The sequence below is a fragment of the Palaemon carinicauda genome, chromosome 11, assembly GCF_036898095.1.
Source record: "Palaemon carinicauda isolate YSFRI2023 chromosome 11, ASM3689809v2, whole genome shotgun sequence".
NCBI classification, from domain to species: domain Eukaryota; kingdom Metazoa; phylum Arthropoda; class Malacostraca; order Decapoda; family Palaemonidae; genus Palaemon; species Palaemon carinicauda.
The window spans coordinates 71,668,469-71,690,770 of record NC_090735.1 but is presented as its reverse complement, the minus strand read 5'-3'; the positions used below and the strand labels follow the sequence as shown (position 1 = coordinate 71,690,770).

General features: G+C 42.8%; 1 protein-coding gene across 2 annotated transcripts in view; it reads left to right on the top strand.

Annotated features, from left to right (window-relative positions):
• Positions 1 to 22,302, top strand: part of LOC137650066 (cyclin-dependent kinase 17-like) — a 270,741-nt gene that overhangs the window by 19,967 nt on the left and 228,472 nt on the right. For both annotated transcript variants that reach the window (XM_068383121.1, XM_068383120.1), the window contains exon 2: positions 1,204 to 1,290. The gene's annotated coding sequence lies outside the window, so the exon portion shown is untranslated. The remainder of the gene's footprint in view (positions 1 to 1,203; positions 1,291 to 22,302) is intronic.

Sequence of the window (22,302 nt, the reverse complement as noted above, 5' to 3'; positions counted from 1 at the left end):
ATTGGGTCTGTTTACATGTATATGCGGTATCTGGCCAATAGTTGGCGCTAGTGGGCACACCCGCAACCTTCATAGCGATCGCTCGCGAGTTTTTGTGTGTTTTTCTGTCGAGCCGCCAGAGGCTCAGCTATTATATATTCACCGGGTAAGTATATTAAAAAATTTATTTTATAATTAAAATATAATTTTTATTATTATTACTATTATTATTATTATTATTTTTATTATTATTAATATTATTAATATTATTAATATTATTAATATTATCATCATCATCATCATCAGCTATGCTACAACCCTAGATGGAAAAGCAGGATACTATAAACCAAAGGGTTCCAACAGGTAAAGTAGCCCCGTGAGGAAAGGAAATAAGGAAATATAATGTGCCTGAATGAAGCTTCAAGTAAGAGAACTCTAACCCAAGACAGTGAAAGACCATGATACAGAGGCTATGGAGTTACCTAAAACTAAAGAACAATGGTTTAATTCTGGAGTGTCCTCTTAGTAGAGCTGCTTACCATAGCTAAAGTCTCTCTTCTACCCTTACCAAGAGAAAAGTAGCTACTGAACAATTACAGTGCTGTAGTTAACCTCTTGTGTGAAATGAGACTTCTCATGCTTATTAGAAGCACTATCGAATCATTTTTTGTTTCATATGAATGCAAGTTTGTTTATCATAATAAGCATGTGCTTGTAATATCTTTTAATACATTAATGGCTGCGTTATTTATTTTAAAGTACATCATAGACAGGTAAACGTGGGTAATTTTTATGTTATGTTTTCATTGTTGTGAAGCACTTTTTATTTCTTGGTTTAATGAGATTTTCATTCTCATTTGGTCCTCATAGGTGGAGTATTATGCAACTTGCTTTTACTTCAAACAAACTTGCATAGAGCCTATTGGTAGATAAGTTAGTATTGGTCAGCAAAATAGCAGACCTATAAATAAATAGGTAAATAGATAATGTTGACTTTAGTTTGTATCACTTTACCACTCAAAATTAATTGCTTAGATGGATCAGATTCCATTGATTTGAATCCATTTCTTCCTTTTAGTTTTTACGGTATGTAGAGTTCTCTATTTATAATGTATTTTCATTTTGATTGTCAGTGAACTTTCTGTTTTTACTTGTTCATGGTTTTAAGATATTCTAAGGCTTTTATATTCTCTTATAGTGAGGGTTTTTGGTTTTACTTTTCAGGTTCAACAACAACTCCAACATACAGAAGAATAAGCAGACGGCTTTCTTTATCCAACTCCAGGATATTCAGCGATGCTCACCATCAAGGTAATGTACAAAATTTAATTTGTTTTTATTCATATATTTTCAGGGATTTAAGCTTAGACGTATGTGGTAGGTGAATTCCTTTCCAGGCAGTGTGAAGGAAAGTGAATATGCGGATTCTGAATTCATGGGAGTGGGAAAGCCTGAAATTTTTAAAGGGGTGTGTCTACCACAACTTTCGTAGCTAAGCATTTATTTTAGAGAGAGTCAAAAATGGGACGTGAATTTACAATATCAGAATAGATTTGAAAATGGGATGTAAATTTACAATATTAGAATAAAAGCATCCAATACATAAGATGAAAAATTTTAAAATAACAATGAAGACTTTATTTCATAGAGAGTTTTGTTCTTGATTTTTTATTTAATTGTTATTACCTTTAAGTATAATCTTGGAAAATTTCTGCTCTAAGAGAGGTGGGTTGTCTTGACCTGAGGATTCAGGCCTGGCTATGCCTGTGAATCACGGTATTTGCTGAGTTTGGTGCAGGCTTTCATATCTTTATTCTGAAATACAGTATTGTACTGAGCTCTTAGATACAAGTCTCATTAAAAAAGATTAAAGTATGGTGTAGCGAATTATGCGGTTTCTTGCACATGGGAATATGTGTCCCTTAGTTATATTCCTTTGGGTAAAGTATTTTATTACTAAGCTTTGCTACATTTAGCAATAACCCAATGTTCATTACCTCTTCTCTTATGGACTTATTGAATTAATTACACTAGTAGGTACAGTCTTTAATTATTGAAAACATGCCTTTTTGGCAAGCCATGTGAGAGTTGGGTCTTTTTGTTTTAATGCTAGTGTAATTCTGCTTGATAATAATGATAATTTAAGATAATGATGATAGTCTGTTGGTGAAATACTGAAAATTCGGATATGGCACCATTATATTTAACTTGTCAATTAGTGTATAGTACTGTATCATCAAGTACTACTTATTGCAAACTTGCGTATACAGCAAAATACAGACCATCACCTTGTGTACTTTATTTTGACAAAGCACAGACAATCAAGAATTAACAAAGGAAAATAATGTGTGTGTGGTATCCATATACTGTACTGTACTCTACTTGTAGTCATTATTTTACTATCTGATTTTATGGTAATTAAGTTTGGTTGAACAAATATTCTCTCAACTGTTTCAACTCTGATTTTGTATTTTCCTCGTCAGTTCGTATGAGGCCACATTCCATTAATCAAATTACTTTAGGTCATAATCATTTAGGTTTTCTTGAATGGCACACTATAGGCGATACTCGAGATTTTTAACACCCGTTGGTCACAGATGCTTCTTGTGCCTTTTACTTTTTTGCATAATCCATTTTTTTCCAGTCTGTTTTACCCTTACTATCAACCTCCCTTTAAGCTTACAGCCTTCATTTAAGAACATATAATTTAGGAAACATTTTGATTCAGTGGTTTTGTGGCCTTGCTGAATATTATGCTGTCATTAACCTGGTTAGTTGTGATAAATGCATTTTTCAATATTTAACTTAGCCGGTGATTATAATAGCTGCAACTCTGTTGCTCGACAGAAAAACTCTACGGAAAAATTCGCCAGCGATCGCTACACAGGTAGGGGTGTACTCAACAGCGCCATCTGTCGTTCTGATACCCAGTACTCATTGTAAACAAAGAACTCAATTTTCTCTCTGTCGGGCTACCGGCAAGACCTACTAATTCCCTGTTGCTAACTGGATTTGTTTTCACAACTATTTGGTGAAGTACACTATTCTAGTTTTGAGCTTTCGCTATGCAGGTGTTTTATCTTCATCTTAAAACTTGAACTCGTTTTGGATAGATTTAATTATGGTGACAAAGAGAGTATGGACTTTCTTTCACTTTTAAATGGCCGACCCTTCCTTTAGACGGAAGTGTGTTTAGGCTTTTAGTAATTATCTTATCACGTTATAGATTTTCCCCTATATATTTTATATCTCTCCGCCTTTATTAGGCCTCTTCGATTAACTTTCCATTTTTTTATAAACATATAAAAATAAATTTTAATGCTTTGTTTATATAGACCTTTCCTGAGAGTAGGCGGTCCTAACTTGGAAACCGAAGTTAATCAACGTTGAGCCCTTTATATCGTCTTTAGCTTTTAAAGAGCTAAGGATTTAAAACTTTTTAAATGTAATATTTTATGAAAGAATTTCTTTGATAGTCTTCGTACTGTTTTCAAAGATGAACTAACGTTTAGTTTTTTATGCTACGCAGTTGTTGACGTTCAGGACGTTCAACATGCGCTCTATCGTTACGATAGAGAGAGAGTGTATCACGGTTTCACTTTGCAGTAAGAGTAAATCGATTCTGACGTTTTGTTCATTCTTTCTTAGCTTAAATGTTTTAAATTCTAATTTAAAGGAACTTTTTATTTGAAAAACCTTTGTTTTTTCCTTTAGTCAAATAACATGTTTTTTTGACGATATATAATTGGGCTCTTCTCTTAGGTGCGAAATCAAGAGAGAAAGAGAGAGAGAGATAGAGACGGAGGGAGATAGAGGAGAGAAAACGTTCCGTTCAAGCGGGTAACGTTGTTCTCGTGTTACTCACGTCCCTAGTCGCTGTACGGGGAGGAAGGATAAAACGTTTTTAGGTTTTTATTCTCGTCCCCAGGCTATGTGCGGTGAGAGATTGAAAACGTAGTTATATGAACTACTGTAGTGTTTAGTCTCTTTCCCAGCCACTGATTTTTCTTTTTATCTTAAAATATGTTTTCTGTTTTTTGCTGGTATTATGAGCTTGCATTATACGACTAATTTCGCAATTACTACCTTTTAATGAAGGGTAGAATTGCGTGTTTCAGGTAGAAATAAGTGCAAAACAGAAAATCGAAGTGATAAAGTGATACAGTATGCGCAAATTGTTACAGTGTTGCGTCCGAGGCGCAAAGTGTTACAGTGTTGCGTCCGAGGGTTCGTGCCTGTCGTTCACCTAGTCCGGGACCTCTTACATGCTCCCAAGCCCAGGGGAGAAGTAATGTCAAACGACTTATGGGTTCGAGAGGCCTTGACCAACGAACAGACGTTTTTCCCTCTATGGTATCGGGTGTATCTTACCAAGATCTCCCCTACCATAAGACGAGAGAGACGTTGTTTCTCCTCGCCATCCGTAGGCTTTTCGCATAAGAAACCTGTCACAAGGTTTCGAAGCCCTTAAGCGAAAGTCAGTCCTTTTAGGACAGGTCCAGCGTCCTGGTTACAGCCATTAAGACAGCTCTGACCCTATGCAGTCATCGGATAACTGCTCGCCGCCTAACAAAAGCGTAACACAGACTCCGAGAGTCTTTTTTTTGTAGGCAAAGTGTTGCGGTCACAGACGTTACCCTCGTCTATTACCACAACCATTTCCGTTGATCCTTAAGGGGTTGTATGGCAAAACATGCAGTATATGCTTGCCTCCCTTATGGAAGACTATTCTGCCGATTAGTCCGTTGAGTCTAGCCGTTTATCTCATCGATATCCTGGCTTTCAGCCAACCTAACGTTCCTTTGTGCTTACTGTTGACGTTGGCGTAGCTTAGTCACGTCAGTCAGGTTGTTTAGAACCACACTCGATGCGGTCGCGTGTGGTTTTTCAGCCGCATTTGGACGTTAGGCCACTGGCTGATGCTCTTGTTGACGTTCAAGACGTTCACTAACAATCGGAGTTGACTTGTTTTGACGCTGTGCGTCAACCTCCGCATTCTAGAGTTGTTTTGACTGCTCAGTCTAGGCAGTCAAAGCAGTCTCGAGTGGACACTGTGCGTCCTCACGCACCTGTTGTGGTTGACAGTTCAGTTGTTGACAGTTCACAGACTGTCAAATAGTTACATGACGTTGCGTTCTGGTCCGCTACTAATGCACCAGTGAGAGACTCAGCTTTTATCGGACAAGGTTCCTGTAGATGAGGAAGTTGCTGTTCTCCCTCCTACTGATATTCCCTTGAGGACTCTGTCAGATGGAGAGGAGCCTAAAGCTGCTTAGCCTCCTATGGACTTTAATTAAATCATGATGATTTTTTTAAGGATCTTCATCCGGATCTTTTTGTAACTGCTGCTCCTCGTTCGCCTAAACGTCAGAGCTTACACTAGGCCTAGCTACTTCGAAGCCGTTGTTTTTAAGCTAGTGCTCTCTCGCTCTCCTAGAGAGCGTTACGTTAGCTAGGCGACTGGTTTTTCACCAGGAGGAGTTTGGGGGATACAGCCTTTGCTTTCCCTTCTTTTAAACTGGTTTATAGAGCGAGAGTCTGATATGACACGAGAGAAGTTCTCGGCTTGGGAGTTCATGCCTCTGCCCAGATAGACTTCTCAATTCTGGTAGACTCTCCCTGGCGCCTAGCCAGGAGACGCTCCAAGTTGTTTACAGGTCAACTTCACAGCTGTTGTCGAGCCTTTGAAGTTTTGCTGTACTATTATGTCACGCATAACAAGGCTTTCAGGGATGGTAAACGGTTCCGCCTCAGTCGCTAACCCTGTCTGTTGCCACACCTGCTCCCGTAGACCCTAAATGGGCTTTGCTGCAAAACATGCAGTCCAAGCTTGCGTCCTTGATAAAGGACTTAAATGCGGAGAAGAACCTTCTGGCCAACAACCTTCCAACCGGTCGGTTGTGCGCCCTGTTGACGCTGAGGTAACCTACTCGCGTCTGCCAGTTGAGGTGGTTCCTCCACCGATGCGACCCAGTGTGGGTTGAAAGCGACGCTCGGAGGTGGTTGTTGACGTTCAGGACGTTCAACAACCAGCAGAGGTGACTTGTTTTGACGCAGTGCGTCAACCTCAGCAACCCGGTAGGGTGTTGACTGCACAACCCAGACGGTCTAGACAGTCTCGGGTTGACGCTGTGCTTCCTCGCGCACCCATGGTTGTTGACAGTTCACAGACTGTGCAGCAGTTCCATGATATTGCGTCCGGCTCCGTCACGCATCCACCAGTGCGACCGGATTCAGCGAGCCAGACGTTGCCCACTCCGTTGCCGTTTCCTCATCAGTTTCGGATGAGGAACCCGCTGATGACGACGTTGCTGAACAACAAGACGATCAGCCCCCAGCCCTGCTATCCATCCAGAAGATGCTGAAGAAGGAACGCTGCTCAGTCAGGCTGTGGATGAGTCTGGTAGGGACGCTGTCATCCGTGGAACAATTTGTGTCACTAGGAAGACTACACCTCCGTCCTCTTCAATACCATCTAGCTTTTCACTGGAAAAAGGACAAGACGCTAGAAGCGGTCTCGATCCCGGTTTCCGAAAAGATAAAGTCTTGTGTGACTTGGTGAAAGGACAATATCAACCTAAGAGAGGGTCTTCCCCTGGCTGTTCAGACTCCCAACCACGTTCTCTTCTCGGACGCAACGGACGTAGGCTGGGGTGCGACATTAGACGGTCGGGAATGCTCGGGAATATGGAACTTGAGTCAAAGGACAATGCATTTCAACTGCAAGGAGCTACTGGCAGTACGTCTGGCCTGAAAAAGCTTCAGGTCTCTCCTTCAAGGCAAAGTGGTGGAGGTGAACTCGGACATCACCACGGCTTTGGCGTACATCTCCAAGCAAGGAGGGACCTACTCTCTGACGTTGTACGAGATCGCAAGGGACCTCCTCACCTGGTCAAAAGGTCTAAACATATCACTAGTAACGAGGTTCATCCAAGGCAACTTGAATGTCATGGCAGATTGTCTCAGTCGGAAGGGACAAATAATTCCAACAGAATGGACCCTCCACAAGGATGTATGCAAGAGACTTTGGGCCACCTGGGGCCAGCCAACCATAGATCTCTTCGCAACCTCGATGACCAAGAGGCTCCCAATATTTTGCTCACCAATCCCGGACCCAGCAGCAGTTCATATAGATGCCTTTCTCCTAGATTGGTCACATCTAGATCTATATGCATTCCCTCCGTTCAAGATTGTCAACAAGGTACTGCAGAAGTTCGCCTCTCACGAAGGGACAAGGTTGACGCTAGTTGCTCCCCTCTGGCCCGCGAGAGAATGGTTCACCGAGGTACTTCGATGGCTAGTAGACGTTCCCAGAACACTTCCCCTAAGGGTGGACCTTCTACGTCAGCCACACGTAAAGAAGGTACACCAAGGCCTCCACGCTCTTCGTCTGACTGCCTTCAGACCATCGAAAGACTCTCGAGAGCTAGAGGCTTTTCGAAGGAGGCAGCCAGAGCGATTGCTAGAGCAAGGAGAACATCCACCCTTAGAGTCTACCAATCGAAGTGGGAAATCTTCCGAAACTGGTGCAAGTCAGTATCCGTATCCTCGACCAGTACCTCTGTAACTCAAATAGCTGACTTCCTCTTATATCTGAGGAAAGAACGATCTCTTTCAGCTCCCACTATCAAGGGTTACAGAAGCATGTTGGCATCAGTCTTCCGTCACAGAGGCTTAGATCTTTCCAACAATAAAGATCTACAGGACCTCCTTAAGTCTTTTGAGACCACGAAGGAGCATCGTTTGGTTACACCTGGTTGGAATTTAGACGTGGTACTAAGATTCTTTATGTCAGACAGGTTCGAGCCGCTACAATCAGCCTCCCTGAAAGATCTCACCTTAAAGACACTTTTCCTGGTATGCTTAGCTACAGCTAAAAGAGTCAGTGAGATTCATGCCTTCAGCAAGAACATCGGATTCTCATCTGAAACGGCTACATGTTCTCTACAACTTGGTTTTCTAGCCAAAAACGAGCTGCCTTCTCGACCTTGGCCAAAATCGTTCGATATTCCAAGGTTATCGTATGGTTGGAAATGAACTAGAAAGAGTCTTATGCCCTGTAAGAGCTCTTAAGTTCTATTTAAAACGAACTAAACCTTTACGAGGCCCGTCTGAAGCTTTATGGTGTTCAGTTAAGAAACCATCTTTGCCTATGTCAAAGAATGCTTTATCCTATTTTATCAGACTGTTAATACGAGAAGCTCATTCCCATCTGAATGAGGAAGACCATGCTTTGCTGAAGGTAAGGACACACGAAGTTAGAGCTGTCGCAACTTCCGTGGCCTTTAAACAAAATAGATCTCTGCGAAGTATAATCGACGCAACCTATTGGAAAAGCAAGTCAGTGTTCGCGTCTTTTTATCTTAAGGATGTCCAGTCTCTTTACGAGAACTGCTACACTCTGGGACCATTCGTAGCAGCGAGTGCAGTAGTGGGTGAGGGCTCAACCACTACAATTCCCTAATTCCATAACCTTTTTAATCTTTCTCTTGAAATGTTTTTATTGTTGTTTTTGGGTTGTCCGGAAGGCTAAGAAGCCTTTCGCATCCTAGTTGATTTGGCGGGTGGTCAAAGTCATTTCTTGAGAAGCGCCTAGATTACAGGTTTTGATGAGGTCCTGTTGTATGGGTTGCAACCCTTGATACTTCAGCTCCTAGGGGTCGCTCAGCATCCTAAGAGGATCGCGAGGCTCCGTAAGGAAGACGTACTTAAAAAGGCAGAGTAATTGTTCAAGTCGACTTCCTTACCAGGTACCTATTTATTTTGTTTAGTTATTTTGATAACTTCTAAAATGAAATAAAAATTCTTAGCTCATATGATGTAAACATATTTTGCTGGTCTCTACCCACCCCCCTGGGTGTGAATCAGCTATTATAATCACCGGCTAAGTTAAATATGGAAAAATGTTATTTTGATAATAAAATAAATTTTTGAATATACTTACCCGGTGATTATAAATTAAAGGACCCTCCCTTCCTCCCCAATAGAGACACAGTGGACCGAGGAGAAAATTGAGTTCTTTGTTTACAATGAGTACTGGGTATCTGAACGACAGATGGCGCTGTTGAGTACACCCCCTACCTGTGTAGCGATCGCTGGCGAATTTTTCCGTAGAGTTTTTCTGTCGAGCAGCAGAGTTGCAGCTATTATAATCACCGGGTAAGTATATTCAAAAATTTATTTTATTATCAAAATAACATTTTTGTTAAGCATTTCTTAAGCTGAATCCTGCTTTACATCCATGGCTTTCTGTTTTTGTATTTCACTATTCACTCTTGATTTATAGATGTTAACTTCAAGTTAGTTAAGATCATAATATTTACCCAGTAGTTATATCTTTAGGCAAGTTTCCAGTTTTGATCTTATGTAAGCTATACATATTTTTAATAACTATTATAGCATAGTTTGCATATGATCTTACTGGTCTTGCTTAAAGGAAGTGTGCTTATATGTGGAAAATTACAGGGCAGTCCATGCTTGATTCTGTTTATGTAGGGTTCGATTGTCTGCTTTTTTAGATTATTATTATTATTATTATTATTATTATTATTATTATTATTATTATTACTTGCTAAGCTATAACCCTAGTTGGGAAAGCAGGATGCTATATGCTCAGGGGCTCCAACAGGGAAAATAGCCCAGTGAGGAAAGGAAACAAAGAAAAGTGAAATATTTTAAGAACAGCAACAACATTTAAATAAATATTTCCTATATAAACTATAAAAACTTTAACAAAACAAGAGAAAGAGAAACCAGATAAAATAGTGTGCCTGAGTATACCCTCAAGCAAGAGAACCCTAACCCAAGACAGTGAAAGACCATGGTATAGAGGCTATGGCACTACCCAAGACTAGAGAACAATGGTTTGATTTTGGAGTATCCTTCTCCTAGACGCGCTCCTTACCATAGCTAAAGAGTCTCTTCTACCTTTACCAAGAAGAAAGTAGCCACTGAATAATTACAGTGCAGATACTGTATCAGATGATAAGGCCCATACTCTTATCCTGTGAAGTTATTTCAATTATGATTAATGAATTGTCTACTTTTTGTGAAGGCTAATGTAAATTCTTGCCATCCTTCCTCATATATCGTGTCATCGGTAAAAGTTTTGGGGATTTTAAAGCTTTATCCTTTTCTTTTTTTATGACGTGCATCATTACTCTGTTTCTGTAGTCAGCACACTATGCCTGTGACTCATTTTTTTGGGATAATCAAATGGCAATTGGGATGAGTATGACGTAGTATAGCTTTATTTTACACCGTTACTCATTTATTATTATCAGCAAAGCAATTAATAAAAAAGAATACCCAAAAGGGGAAAATTGTGAAAAATTATAGTGGAAAAGTTTCAAAATAAGCTATTGGAAAATTTTTGAATGCAGTACTAAGACATTAGAAAAAAATTAGGCGGGAATTTTATTTGAATAGGTCATTATCTCCTAAAATTAAGAATCTCTTGATTCAAATAATCATGAAAATAAAAGACGAACCCTTCCCTTGAAAATACTTAATATTGTTATTATATTATATGTATGTAAAGCTTTTCTTTGTACAATCACAGATTATCACTGAAAATACATACCCAATAAATGATGAAGATCTTATCCTTTTTAGAGTAACTTAACATTCTATCGTGTTGTAAGTAAAACTTCCATTCATGCTTTTTGGACTTTATTTTATTTTATCAGTACATACCCCTTGCTTTCTGGTGTTATATACAGTAGATGTAGAATACATGAGTTCATTCTCTCTCTCTCTCTCTCTCTCTCTCTCTCTCTCTCTCTCTCTCTCTCTCTCTCTCTCTCTCTCTCTCTCTCTCTCTCTTTTTTTTAACCTTAATCTCCTAAAAAAGGGGTTGTGGTAGTCTATTGGAAGTGTCACTGCCTGGCAATCTGCTATACATGAGTTTGAGATCCGTTCAAGCTTGGTAGTTTTTTGTAGTATTTGCAACCTCACTGTCCTTGTAAGCTAAGGAAAAGGAGTTTGGGAGAGCTTATAGATCTACCTGCTGAGTCATCAGCAGCCATTGCCTGGCCCTCCATGGTTCTAGCTTAATAGAGAGAGTGTTTGGGCACTGATCATGTGTATATATGGTCAGTATCTTGAGCATTGTCACTGCCCCGTGCCTCTGCCATTTATGAGTAACCTTCAAAATTTTAAAAACAAACTTCTGTAGAGTAAATTTTTGATAGAGTTGTAAGTTATTGCCAGCAGGTACAGTATGTTATGCATAATCATATACACTGGGAGTTTCTGACATGAAGCTATTCACAGCAAAGCATTTTTTATTATGCATTTGACCAAGTATGTTTATGCCCAATAGCTTAGATTGCATTGCACGGTCCTGTACTGTCATCTTTTATATTCAGTTGATTGAAATACTGTATATATAAAATTTGGTATAACCCAAGAGAGGTCAGTGCCACTTATCAAAGCTTTAAATAGTAAATATTTCATTCACCCAATTTCTTGAAAATAACTAGTTTATGAATCTCTGGTGCCCATAGAAATATAGCAAAGGTTATATTGGGATTATTAAATTATTTTAATGTATCAATTAGAAAAGACCCTGAAGTCATGGTTGTCTAAGTCTTTTAGAGATAACACACTTTTGTTTTAGTGTGAATCACAGAATTTGGAAATAGAATTGAAAGATTGAATGTAGAATGTGGAAATAAAGGCAAGGGGTTTAAGATTTAGGCAAAATGTCTTTAAAATTAGGATGCCCTATTCAAAAGACATCAAGCTATGGCAGAAGAGCCATTGAACACACAAGTAGTCACTGACCTTCGTCTAGATGTTAAAGATCAGAACTGATGGATTAAAGAGCAGATTGAATTGAGCTTTGGTAGAAAAGGTGATCGGTTTGGTGAATAAGTTTAGGTTTTATGTAAACTCAGATTCGTACCATGACAGCGTAGGAGTTATGTTGTTGGAACTATTACCTTGAATGTTACTGATAGACTTGACTTTGAGGTTCAGGTTTCTATTCAGCATAATTTTTGTTTATGAATAGATTGTTTATCTCGGTGCTTATCCGAGTTTAGTGATATTACAAAGTCGGGATTATGATAAAAGCAGCTTTGGGGAAATGGATGGCGGTAGCAGAAGTGGTATGTGATAAAAAAAGGCTAATTAAGCTAAAAGTCAAGATCTATAGCACATTAATAAGACCAGTGTTGATGTATGAATGAGAAATATGGGCTCATAAGATGAAAAGAGGAAGATAAACTTGAAATAACAGACATGAGAATGCTGAGCTGGATTATGGGAATATCACTGCTTGAAAGATTGGAAAATGATGAAAAAAAAGAAGAATGGCAGGCATAGTAAAGATTACAGAGGTGGTAAGAATGTCACAACTTATGTGGTATGTGCAGATATTGAGGATTGATGGTGGGAAGGGAGTGATGAGGGCTTCGTAGGAACCTGTTATATGTGGGGAAGATGGAGAGCAAGGCATAGAATTAGATGGCGAGATAAGATGAAGAATGATATTTTGAGGAGAAGTTTGCTTGAAGAGGATGCCTTAGAGAGAAGGCTTTGGAGAGGGCACAACAGACAACCGACTCCTTAATGTAAGGATAACGGTTGGGAAGGAAAAGACTATGAACAGTATACTCCATCTTGTATTGTGTGGTACACTTTTGAATATTAAGTTTTAAATATTTAACTTAGCCGGTGAATATATAATAGCTGCTGCAACTCTGTTGCTCGACAGACACATACAGTAAAAACTCGCCAGCGATCGCTATACAGGTTGCGGGTGTGCCCACCAGCGCCAACTGTCGGCCAGATACCACTCTCGATGTAAACAAAGACTCAATTTCTTCTCTGTCGACGTGTCGACAAGACGTACTTTACTCGCTGTTGAACCTGGAGTTTTTTCTCATCATATTTGATGAAGTACTTTAATTTGGTTTGAGCTTTCGCAGTACAGGTGTTTTTCTTCAAATAAATCCTTGAACTCTTTTTTGGATCGGATTAATTGTTGATGACTTAGATCGTTTTTTTGGAATTTTCCCTTGACTAATTCAAAATGGCTGACCCTTCACAAGTTCCCAAGTTCAGAAAATGTAATGCTAGGGACTGTCATAGGCGTCTTCCAAAGGCTTCTCTCGACCCTCACACTGTTTGTTCCAATTGTCGGGGTAAAACCTGTCAATTGGAAGATCGGTGTGAGGAATGCGTGGGCCTTTCGGAATTCGATTTTATCGAATTTGAGAAATATACACGCAGACTAGAGAGAGATAGGGTAAGGAGAAGTTCTTCTAGGTCGGTAGAATTTTCCTCTCCACATGCCCCTGAACCTAATCCTTCCCCTGTAGTGGTTGTTCCTAACCCCCCTCCTAGCACTCAGGAACCGTCGATGGCAGACATGATGTGTGCTATTCATGCCTTGGGGGAGAGAGTTGAGTCTTTAGCAAGTGACCGAAATCAACTCATCCATCCATATACCAAAGGCACTTCCCCCAATTTTGGGGGGTAGCCGACAACAACAAGAAACAAAGCAAAAAGGGGACCTCTACTCTCTACGTTCCTCCAGCCTAACCAGGGACTCAGCCGAGTTCAGCTGGTACTGCTAGGGTGCCACAGCCCAACCTCCCACATTTCCACCACAGATGAAGCTTCATACTGCTGAATCCCCTACTGCTGCTACCTCCACGGTCATCTAAGGCACCGGAGGAAGCAGCAGGGCCTACCGGAACTGCGTCACAATCGCTCGCCATTCATTCCTATTTCTAGCACGCTCTCTTGCCTCTCTCACATCTATCCTCCTATCACCCAGAGCTTTCTTCACACCATCCATCCACCCAAACCTTGGCCTTCCTCTTGTACTTCTCCCATCAACTCTTGCATTCATCACCTTCTTTAGCAGACAGCCATTTTCCATTCTCTCAACATGGCCAAACCACCTCAACACATTCATATCCACTCTAGCTGCTAACTCATTTCTTACACCCGTTCTCACCCTCACCACTTCGTTCCTAACCCTATCTACTCGAGATACACCAGCCATACTCCTCAGACACTTCATCTCAAACACATTCAATTTCTGTCTCTCCATCACTTTCATTCCCCACAACTCCGATCCATACATCACAGTTGGTACAATCACTTTCTCATACAGAACTCTCTTTACATTCATGCCCAATCCTCTATTTTTTACTACTCCCTTAACTGCCCCCAACACTTTGCAACCTTCATTCACTCTCTGACGTACATCTGCTTCCACTCCACCATTTGCTGCAACAACAGACCCCAAGTACTTAAACTGATCCACCTCCTCAAGTAACTCTCCATTCAACATGACATTCAACCTTGCACCACCTTCCCTTCTCGTACATCTCATAACCTTACTCTTACCCACATTAACTCTCAACTTCCTTCTCTCACACACCCTTCCAAATTCTGTCACTAGTCGTTCAAGCTTCTCTTCTGTGTCTGCTACCAGTACAGTATCATCCGCAAACAACAACTGATTTACCTCCCATTCATGATCATTCTCGCCTACCAGTTTTAATCCTCGTCCAAGCACTCGAGCATTCACCTCTCTCACCACTCCATCAACATACAAGTTAAACAACCACGGCGACATCACACATCCCTGTCTCAGCCCCACTCTCACCGGAAACCAATCGCTCACTTCATTTCCTATTCTAACACATGCTTTACTACCTTTGTAGAAACTTTTCACTGCTTGCAACAACCTTCCACGAACTCCATATAACCTCATCACATTCCACATTGCTTCCCTATCAACTCTATCATATGCTTTCTCCAGATCCATAAACGCAACATACACCTCCTTACCTTTTGCTAAATATTTCTCGCATATCTGCCTAACTGTAAAAATCTGATTCATACAACCCCTACCTCTTCTAAAACCACCCTGTACTTCCAAGATTGCATTCTCTGTTTTATCCTTAATCCTATTAATCAGTATTCTACCATACACTTTTCCAACTACACTCAACAAACTAATACCTCTTGAATTACAACACTCATGCACATCTTCCTTACCCTTATATAGTGGTACAATACATGCACAGACCCAATCTACTGGTACCATTGACAACACAAAACACACATTAAACAATCTCACCAACCATTCAAGTACAGTCACACCCCCTTCCTTCAACATCTCAGCTTTCACACCATCCATACCCGATGCTTTTCCTACTCTCGTTTCATCTAGTGCTCTCCTCACTTCTTCTATTGTAATCTCTCTCTCATTCTCATCTCCTATCACTGGCACCTCAACACCTGGAACAGCAATTATATCTGCCTCCCTATCATCCTCAACATTCAGCAAACTTTCAAAATATTCCGCCCACCTTTGCCTTGCCTCCTCTCCTTTTAACAACCTTCCATTTCCATCTTTCACTGTCTCTTCAATTCTTGCGCCGGCCTTCCTTACTCTCTTCACTTCTTTCCAAAACTTCTTATTCTCTTCATATGACTGACCCAGTCCCTGACCCCACCTCAGGTCAGCTGCCCTCTTTGCCTCACGTACCTTGCGCTTTACTTCCACCTTTTGCTCTATATTTTTCATACTTCTCTATACTATTACTCTGCAGCCATTCTTCAAAAGCCCTCTTTTTCTCTTCCACTTTTACCTTCACTCCTTCATTCCACCATTCACTGCCCTTCCTCATGCTGCCTCCAATAACCTTCTTGCCACATACATCACTTGCAATCCCAACAAAATTTTCTTTTGCTAACTTCCACTCCTCCTCTAAATTACCAGTTTCTCTTACTCTCACCTCGTCATATGCCATTTTCAACCTTTCCTGATATTTATTTTTTACCCCCGGTTTTATTAGCTCTTCAACCCTCACTAGCTCCCTTTTACATCCACCTACTCTATTCCCCCACTCTTTTGCTACAACTAATTTTCCTTCCACCAAAAAATGATCAGACATACCGTTAGCCATACCCCTAAACACGTGCACGTCTTTCAATCTTCCAAACATTCTTTTAGCTATCAACACATAATCCATTAATGCCCTTTCTACTACTCTTCCATTTGTCACTCTTACCCATGTATACTTATTTTTATCTTTCTTTTTAAAAAAGCTAGCACTTATTACCATCTCATGTTCAACACACATATCTACCAGTCTCTCACCACTCTCATTTTCACCTGGTACGCCATATTTCCCAATGACACCTTCTACCTCTCCAGCACCCACTCTAGCATTTAAGTCACCCATAACAACTACATAATTCCTTCTACCCAGTCCTTCTACACACCTAGTTAATTCATTCCAGAACTCATTCCGCTCTTCTTCACTTTTCTCACTACCTGGCCCATACGCACTGACAAACGCCCAACATTCCCTACCCAACCTAACCCTTACCCACATTAACCTAGATGATATCTCCTTCCATTCCACTACTTTACCTGTCATCCATTCACTCAGCAATAAAGCCACACCCTCTCTCGCTCTTCCCCTTTCAATCCCAGACACTCTACCAGACATTTCACCAAACATCACTTCACCCTTTCCTTTCATCTTTGTCTCACACAAGGCCAATACATCCATCCTTCTACTTCTAAACATACTTCCAATCTCACATCTTTTACTCTCTATCGTACTACATCCACGCACATTCAAACACCCCAAAACTAGAGTGTGGGGAGCAGTCACTCTCCCCCCAGCTCCATCTCTTTGTTGCTGTCTCACAGGATTTTCTATACAGGAGAGGGGGTTCCCAGCCCCCTCGTCCCGTCCCTTTAGTTCGCCTCTTACGACACGCAGGGATAACGTTGGCGCTATTCTAAATCAACTCATGGCGGACGTTAAGGAACTCAAGTGCCAAAGTGCCACGAAGGATAGTGTCAAAGTGCCTAGTGTTACGCAAAGTGTTGTGAACAGTGTTGCGCTCGAGGGTTCGTCTGTTCGTGCCTGTCGTCCTCCTAGTCCGGGACCTCTTGCAAGCTCCCAAGCCCAGGCGAGAAGCAATGTCGTACGACTCATGGGTTCGAGAGGCCTTGATCAGCGAACAGACGTTCCCTCTATGGTATCAGGCGTATCTCTCCAAGATCGCCCCTACCAACGTAAGACGAGAGAGCCCATTTTTACCTCGTCGTCCGAAGGTGTTTCTCATAAGAAACCTTGGACCAAGGTCTCCAGACCTTTGAAGCGTAAGTCGGTCCCTTCAGGACAAGTCCAACGTCCCGGTTGTAGCCACTGGGACAGTTCGGACCCGTTGCCGTCATCTGATGACTGCTCGCCGCCTAAGAGAGGCAAAGTTGTGCCGTCTCAGTCGCTCACCCCGTCTGTTACCACACCTGCTTCCGTAGACCCTAAATGGGTGTTACTGCAAGACATGCAGTCCAAGCTTGCGTCCTTGATGGAGGACTTCAATGCGGAGAAGGTTGCCGCTGAACCTACTGGCCAACAACCATCCAAGCGGTCTGTTGTGCGTCCTGTCGACGTTGAGGTAGCTTTCTCGCGTCAACCAGTTGGGGTAGTACCTCCACCGATGCGACCCAGTGTGGATTTCCAACCGCACGTTGACGTTAGGCAACGCACGGATGTGGTTGGTGACGTTCAGGACGTTCATCAACCATCAGAGGTGACTTGTTTTGACGCGGTGCGTCAACCTCCGCAACCCGGTATGGTGTTGACTGCACAACCCAGACGGTCTAAACAGTCTTGGGTGGACGCTGTGCGTCCTCGCGCACCTGTGGTTGTTGACAGTTCCCAGACTGTTCAGCAGTTCCATGACGCTGCGTCCGGCTCCGTCACATATGCACCAGTGCGACCGGACTCGGCGAGTCAAACGTTGCCCACACCTTTGCCGTTTTCTCATCAGTTATCGGATGAGGAACTGTCAGATGAGGACGTTGCTGAACCACATCCTGAGGATCAACCTTCAGAACTTGATGAGCCTAAAGCAGTTCAACCATCCTTGGACTTTAGAAAAGTCATGGCTGTGTTTAAGGAGTTGTTCCCTGACCACTTTATTTCTGTGGCTCCTCATTCGCCGCCGTCAGAGTTTGTCTTAGGCGTTCCCACTACCATGCCTGCCTTTACTAAACTCGTTCTTTCTCGCTCACCCAAGAGAGCTTTACGGCTGTTAGGCGATTGGTTAGTTTAGGGAAGACAGCATTTGCCTTCCCCCCATCTAAACTCTCGTCTAGATCGAGCGTCTGGTATGCCACGGGAGAAGTTCTCGGCTTGGGAGTTTCTGCCTCTGCCCAGGGCGACTTCTCAAGTCTTGTAGACTCTCCCCGCCGCCTTGCCATGAGACGCTCGAAGATTTGTTGGTCACCCTCGGACCTGGACCACCTTCTTAAAGGTATATTTAGGGCGTTCGAAGTCTTTAACTTCCTAGACTGGTGTTTAGGAGCCCTGAGTAGGAAAATCTCTTCTGCTGATAAGGATGTTTCCTTACTCATTATGTCCTGCATGGACAAGGCCGTCCGTGATGGGTCCAACGAACTTGCCGCTTCATTCACGTCCGGAGTCCTGAAGAAACGAGAGTCTCTATGTTCTTTCCTGTCTGCTGGAGTGACGCCATGCCAAAGATCTGAGCTACTCTTTGCGCCCTTGTCCAAGTGCCTGTTTCCTGAAGTCTTGGTTAAGGAAATTGCCTTGTCTTTAGTGCAGAAGGACACCCACGATCTAGTTGCGTCCTCGGCTCGCAAAGCTCCCCCTTTGCCGGCATTGTCTGCTAGACCTAGGATAGACACTCCAGCGTCTCGGTTTATCCCGCCCTTTCGTGGCAGAGCCTCCAGCAGGGGAGGTGCTCGTGCCGAAGGGAAGAGAGGGAAGAGAAAAGGATCCAAGTCCTCTAAGGGCAGAGTCTGACTGCCCGCAACTTCAGACAGCAGTAGGTGCCAGACTCAAGAACTTCTGGCAAGCCTGGGAGAAGAGAGGCGCAGATCAACAATCTGTGAGGTTGCTCAGAGAGGGGTACAAAATCCCTTTTGTACGCAAACCCCCTCTAGCGACGTCCCCCATCGATCTCTCTCCCAGGTACAGAGAGGAAGAAAAGAGACAAGCCCTGAAACTGGAAGTGTCTCTTTTGCTAGAGAAGGGAGCGGTGGTCAAAGTCTCGGACCTTCAATCACCGGGGTTTTACAACCGTCTCTTCCTAGTATCAAAGAAGACAGGAGGTTGGAGACCGGTGCTAGACGTCAGTGCTCTGAATGTCTTTGTCACAAAGACGAAGTTTACCATGGAGACCACAAAGTCAGTCCTAGCAGCGGTCAGAAAGGAAGACTGGATGATCTCTCTAGACCTAAGGGACGCCTACTTCCACATCCCCATTCACTCAGACTCCCAACCCTTTCTGAGATTCGTCTTCGAAGATGTGGTGTACCAGTTTCGGGCCCTGTGCTTTGGCCTAAGCACAGCTCCTCTCGTGTTTACGAGGCTTATGAGGAATGTGGCAAAATTCCTCCACTTGTCGGACATCCGAGCCTCCCTTTATTTGGACGACTGGCTTCTCAGAGCCTCTTCCAGTCATCGCTGTCTGAAGGATCTCAATTGGACTCTAGATCTGACCAAGGAATTGGGACTCCTAGTCAATTTGGAAAAGTCACAGCTGGTCCCATCCCAAACTATTCTGTATTTAGGGATGGAGATTCACAGTCAAGTTTTTCGGGCTTTTCCGTCGGCCCCCAGAATAGATCAAGCCCTGCTCTCCATCCAGAAGATGCTGAAGAAAGAATGCTGCTCAGTCAGGCTGTGGATGAGTCTGGTAGGGACGCTGTCATCCCTGGAGCAATTTGTCTCGCTAGGAAGGCTACACCTCCGTCCTCTTCAATTCCATCTGGCTTTTCACTGGAAAAAGGACAAGACGCTAGAGGCGGTCTCGATCCCGATTTCCGAAAAGATAAAGTCTTGTCTGACTTGGTGGAAGGACAATATCAGCCTACGAGAGGGTCTTCCCCTGGCAGTTCAGATACCCAACCACGTTCTCTTCTCGGACGCATCGCTGGGGCGCGACGCTGGACGGTCGGGAATGCTCAGGTCTGTGGAACTCGAGTCAGAGGAGCATGCATATCAACAGCAAGGAGCTTTTGGCGGTTCATCTGGCCTTGATAAGCTTCGAGAATCTCCTTCGAGGCAAAGTGGTGGAAGTAAACTCGGACAACACCACGGCCTTGGCGTACATTTCCAAACAGGGAGGTACCCACTCACTGACGTTGTACGAGATCGCAAGGGACCTGCTCATCTGGTCAAAAGATCGAGACATCTCCCTAGTAACGAGGTTCATCCAGGGCGACTTGAACGTCCTAGCAGATTGTCTCAGTCGGAAAGGTCAAGTAATTCCAACCGAATGGACCCTCCACAAGGATGTGTGCAAGAGACTTTGGGCGACTTGGGGTCAACCCACCATAGATCTCTTTGCAACCTCGCTGACCAAGAGGCTTCCAATCTATTGCTCTCCAGTCCCGGACCCAGCAGCAATACATATAGATGCCTTCCTCCTAGATTGGTCACATCTGGATCTTTACGCATTCCCACCATTCAAGATTGTCAACAAGGTACTGCAGAAATTCGCCTCTCACGAAGGGACAAGGTTGACGTTAGTTGCTCCCCTCTGGCCCGCGAGAGAATGGTTCACCAAGGTACTTCGATGGTTAGTAGACGTTCCCAGAAGTCTTCCTCTAAGAGTAGACCTTCTACGTCAGCCACACGTAAAGAAGGTACACCAAAGCCTCCACGCTCTTCGTCTGACTGCCTTCAGACTATCGAAAGACTCTCGAGAGCTAGAGGCTTTTCGAAGGAGGCAGCCAGTGCGATTGCTAGAGCAAGGAGAGCGTCTACCATTAGAGTCTACCAATCGAAGTGGGAAGTCTTCCGAGACTGGTGCAAGTCAGTTTCCATATCCTCGACCAGTACCTCTGTAGCCCAAATAGCTGATTTTCTCTTATACCTGAGAAAAGGACGATCCCTTTCAGCTCCCACTATCAAGGGCTACAGAAGCATGTTGGCCTCGGTCTTCCGGCATAGAGGCTTAGATCTTTCCAACAATAAAGATCTGCAAGACCTCCTTAAGTCTTTCGAGACCACTAAGGAGCGTCGTTTGGCTACTCCTGGGTGGAATTTAGACGTGGTCCTAAGATTCCTCATGTCAGACAGGTTTGAGCCTTTACAGTCAGCCTCCCTGAAAGATCTCACTCTTAAGACTCTTTTCCTGGTATGCTTAGTCTCGGCTAAAAGAGTCAGTGAGATTCATGCCTTCAGCAAGAACATCGGGTTTTCGTCAGAAAAAGCTACTTGTTCTCTGCAACTTGGTTTCCTAGCCAAAAATGAGCTACCTTCTCGTCCTTGGCCTAAATCTTTCGATATTCCTAGCTTATCGGAGTTCGTAGGCAATGAACTAGAAAGTGTCTTATGCCCTGTTAGAGCTCTTAAGTTCTACTTAACTTGTACTAAACCTTTACGAGGCCAATCTGAAGCTTTATGGTGTTCAGTTAAGAAACCACCCTTGCCTATGTCCAAGAATGCTTTGTCATATTTTATCAGATTGTTAATACGAGAAGCTCATTCACACTTGAGTGAGGAAGACCGATCTTTGCTTAAGGTTAAGACGCACGAGGTTAGAGCTGTAGCAACTTCCGTGGCCTTTAAGCAAAATAGATCTCTGCAAAGTATCATGGACGCAACCTATTGGAGAAGCAAGTCAGTGTTCGCGTCATTCTGCTTGAAAGATGTCCAGTCTCTTTACGAGAACTGCTACACACTGGGACCATTCGTAGCAGCGTGTGCAGTAGTGGGTGAGGGCTCAACCACTACAAATCCCTAATTCCATATCCTTTTAATCTGTCTCTTGAAATGTTTTAATGTTGTTTTTATGGGTTGTCCGGAAGGCTAAGAAGCCTTTCGCATTCTGGTTGATTTGGCGGGTGGTCAAAGTCATTTCTTGAGAGCGCCCAGATTAGGGGTTTGATGAGGTCCTGTTGTATGGGTTGCAGCCCTTGATACTTCAGCTCCTAGGGGTCTGTCAGCATCCTAAGAGGATCGCTGGGCTCCGTAAGGAAGACGTACTTACAAGGCAGAGTAATCGTCTAAGTCGACTTCCTTACCAGGTACCTATTTATTTTGGTTTTGTTATATTGATAACTGTCAAAATGAAATAAAAAACTCTTAGCTTATACGATGTAAACATATTTTAACTCTGGTCTCTACCCACCTCCTTGGGTGTGAATCAGCTATTATATATTCACCGGCTAAGTTAAATATTTAAAAATGATATTTTAATTATAAAATACATTTTTGAATATACTTACCCGGTGAATATATAAATTAAACGACCCTCCCTTCCTCCCCAATAGAGACGCAGTGGGATGAGAAG